This window comes from Chrysochloris asiatica, unplaced genomic scaffold (assembly GCF_000296735.1).
Source record: "Chrysochloris asiatica unplaced genomic scaffold, ChrAsi1.0 scaffold00269, whole genome shotgun sequence".
Lineage (NCBI taxonomy): Eukaryota > Metazoa > Chordata > Mammalia > Afrosoricida > Chrysochloridae > Chrysochloris > Chrysochloris asiatica.
In genome coordinates this window covers 3,363,672-3,367,878 of record NW_006408787.1, presented here as the reverse complement: position 1 = coordinate 3,367,878, position 4,207 = coordinate 3,363,672, and positions in this window count along the sequence as shown.

The following is a 4,207-nucleotide window of genomic DNA, read 5'->3' as shown; positions in this document are numbered from 1 at the left end:
ATTTTTTCTTCCTTTTCCTCAGCTTGAGAAATGCTGAGTGTGGTCTTTCTTTTTGGTTTCCTAACTTTCAATATTACCAACTTCTCCTTTCTGAATTGGATCAAACACGCAATCAAGATGTATTGAGTCCTAGTGATTGGAATGCATAGATAGGAATCAAAGAGCGAAGATCAGTAGTTGGACTATATTACCTTGGTGAAAGAAACAATGACGGAGACCACATGACAGAATTTTGCAAGACCAAATGACTTATTCATTGCAAATACCTCCTAAACAACATAAAATATGACTGCAAATACGGACCTCACCATCTGGAATACACAAAAATCAATTAGACTGCATTTGTGGGAAGAAACAGTGGAAAAACTCTGTAGCTTATCTTGGTATTCTTCATTAGCCAAAATAAGGCCAAGAGTAGACTGTGGAACATGCCATCAGTTGATCATATGCAAGTTCAGGCAGAAGCTGAAGAAAATAAAATGATTTGCAAGAACCAAAATATAAACTTGAAAATATCTCAAAGTTTGACAGTATGTTCGTAATATATTAAAACATCTTATTGAAGCAATCGTCTTTCATCAAAGAATACTTATAAAGTAGAAAAACAAGTAATCATGTAAAATTTTGTGATACAGCAAAGGAAATTCAATATAGATTGGTAAGACTCAATACTGAATTAGAAACATGTAAAGACATTGATGATTTGAAAATAATATATGAGATGAGAACAGAAGGTAGAATGAAATTAGCAATGAAAATAAAACAGGAAAAAATAGTTGAATTAATGAGAGGAAAAAGATGATAGAGATAGAATGCAGGCAAAAATGAAAAACAAAGAAACAAATAAACACGGAGATATATTACTAAAGAAGGAAAAAAACAAAAGAACAAAGAGTTTTCAGACTTTTTAGCTCAAAGACTTTTAGCTCAGAGTAAGATCCTCCCAGAACTGAAACTTAGATTGAGAAGGGAATGCTACTCTTGTTGGTGCTATGAATTCCAAGTGGTCTTTTTGTGGTGTTGTGGGATAGTGCACTGACCTGCAAAGTGAATTTGAACCAGAAGGTCGGCAATTCAAACTCACCAACCACTCCTTGACAACTCTATCTAGGGTCACTCTGAGTAATAACTGACTCGATGACACTAAACAACAATAACAACATAATGTGTTTGGTAGCAAGAGTCACCAAGACAGAGAATGGAACCAATTATTAGGATGGACCATTGTGGGAATTCTGGGAATTCAGAAAGGAACAGTAAGTAATAACTTTGCTGCATACAAGACAGAACAAGTCTTTTCACACCCATTCCTGACATTACTCTCTCCCTATTGGCTTTGTTTGGTGGAACCTACCAGGAAGCAGATAGCATGCAAGAAAAGTAATTTATGTAACCTTGTAGTATCGTAGTAAAGACTATAAAAGGATGACTTAGGAACTGAGAGAAAATAGCTTAATAGAGACCATACTTTTTTTATGTATTATTTATTATAATAACTATAACCATTATAATGCAAATATAAACCTCCCTGGTATTAAAACTACACACATACAGGCACCCCTCAAAAACATGTTAAAGGTCTTTTGCAACATAGTTGGCTTTCACAATATGTTGTTTTATTTCTTGACTGCTGCTTCCATGAGTGTTGATTGTTTCCAAGCAAAATGAAGCCTTTAACAACATTAATATTTTCTTTTTATCCTGATATTATTTTTTGGATGTTATCACTTATCATGCTGTCATTAGTCTATGCTCTATAGAAGGCTCTAACTTAAACCTATAATTGAAAATTGAAAAATTAAATGTACAAAATGTATTTTGTTTAATTTGCAGGTAGCTGCAAATTAAATGAGAGTAAGAAGTCACTTTCTTAAAATTTGACATGGTAGAATTCAAGCACAAATCATATGAGAGACCCAGTGTGGTGCTATAGATTAAGCACTGGACAACTAACTGCAAGGTCAGCCATTCCTCAGTTCCAACCAGCTATTCCTTGGAAACACTATAAAGGATTGCTATGAGTAGAAACTAACTCAATGGTACTTAGCAACAACAACAGAATTGAAGCAACAAAACTAAACAAACAAACAAACAAAAAAGTGCCCTTTTATAATAATCAAGTGTATTATTCATAAAGTATAATAAAGTTAAATATTTTGTACCAAATGAAGTCGTTAACTATTATTCAGAAATAACCCAACATAATAGCAAACATCTAAAAAATAGCTTGTGTGCAGTCACTACTCTGAGCATTTTCTATCTGTAACATGTGTGATCCTCATAATAAGCATATGGCATATGGTTTACTATTCTTCCTATTTTAAAGATGAGGATGCAGAAGAGTAGAAAGTTTGACACAAGATTACACAGCTGGAATATGGTAGAGATCAGACTTGAATCCATCAGAAATTCTTGCTGAGAGTCCATGATCTTGGTCACTATCCTATACGAACTGCTTATTAACAAAAAGAAAAAAAGTGTGTATAAAAGTATGAAGAAAACATGAAAATATTCTCCTAGGACAGAAACATGTACTCAAACCAATGAAAACATTACTATTTTTAACTTCATAAAGATGTCAGTTACTAATTTAGTTTTGATATCTTCCCAATAAAAATTAACAATTCAAAACATTACCCACCCATTTTTTTCTTTTTATTCTTGTGCTGCATATGTATTTTTCTAAAGTAATTGTGAATGAAAATAATCGACAAACATTTGAACAAATTAGAGTTAACAAATATTACAATAAGCAAATCTGTGTTGGAAGAAATACATTCAGAATGCTCCTTAGAAGGCAAGATGGTGAAACTTTGTGTCTCATACTTCAGACAGGTTATCAGGAAGGAGTAGGTCCTGGAGAAAGACATCATGCTTAGTAAAATAGAGGAAGTCCTCAATGGGATGGATTGATAAAAGTGGCAACAAGAAATTGGCTCAAACATAACAACAATTGTGAGGATGAAACAGGACAGGGCAGTGTTTTGTTCTGTTGTACAAAGGGCTTCTATGAGTTGCAATAGATTCAATGGCACCAACAAAACAACAACACTAAAACATGTATATAGAGAAGTATAACTTCAGTTACTAAAACAACGTGATAATGTACGTAGATAAACAAAATAGAAGTTCAGACATAAAGCCAAACAATAAAGGTGATCCAGTAATTGATAAAGCTTTTTTTCAAATCAATTCAAAGAGGAAAAATTATTCAATAAATAATGTGTGACAACTATACACAGATATTTAGAATAAAAAGAAAAGAAACTATATCTGATACCCAATTCATGATGAATGCATATGAATCATTATTTAAATGAAATGCAAATGTTAACATTTGCAAAATAACATACTGGTGTATTCCTTTATACACCAGGGTAAAAGAAACCATTTTTTTATGTCTAAAAATACAGAAGTTACAAAAGAAAATGCTAGTAAATTTGCTATATAATAACCAAGAAATTAAATGGAAAAAGTGAAACTAAATGTGAGTCTGTATGTATAACATACGATTTTTATGTTATATGTATGTGGTTCTAGGATAAGTGCTGGACTACTAACAACAAGGTTGACAGTTCAAACTCAAAAATAAAATTATAATTTAAGAATTCTGTTAATAGCACAAAGATGCTTTCTTCAGTGGGAAATGTACAGTGATAATTTGTAAAGTCAGCATTCCTTATATAAAAATTTAAACCTCTGAAAAATAGTAAAGGGGATGAAAGAGATGAGAAAAACCCAGTGAAAGTTGTGAGATTCACAAGAGAATAATGATCTATTCTAAGAAGTCTTGTTAGTGTCATACTACTTGAGTGAGAAAATAGTTTGTATGGAAATAACAACAAAAACCCCATAGCTATTGAGTAATGTTATTTGTTTATTTAATACTTTAAAGATATATTTTACATCTGAATTGTTATTGTTGTGTGCCATTGAGTCAGTTCTGAGTCATAACGACCCTGTATAGGGTTTCCAAGGAGTGGCTGGTAAGTATGAAATACCAATCTAGTGGATCAAACTGACCTAGAGGTCCAGTGCATTATGCCACAGCACCATGTCAGTACTCATTGCACCTAATTAGATGTTAGTATTTGCAACATACTAACCAATGCAAATTCAAACAAAAGCTGAAAAAAATGAAAACAAGTCCACAAGACCCAAAATATAACCTTGAATATTGTTGTTGTTGTTAGGTGCCATGGAGTCA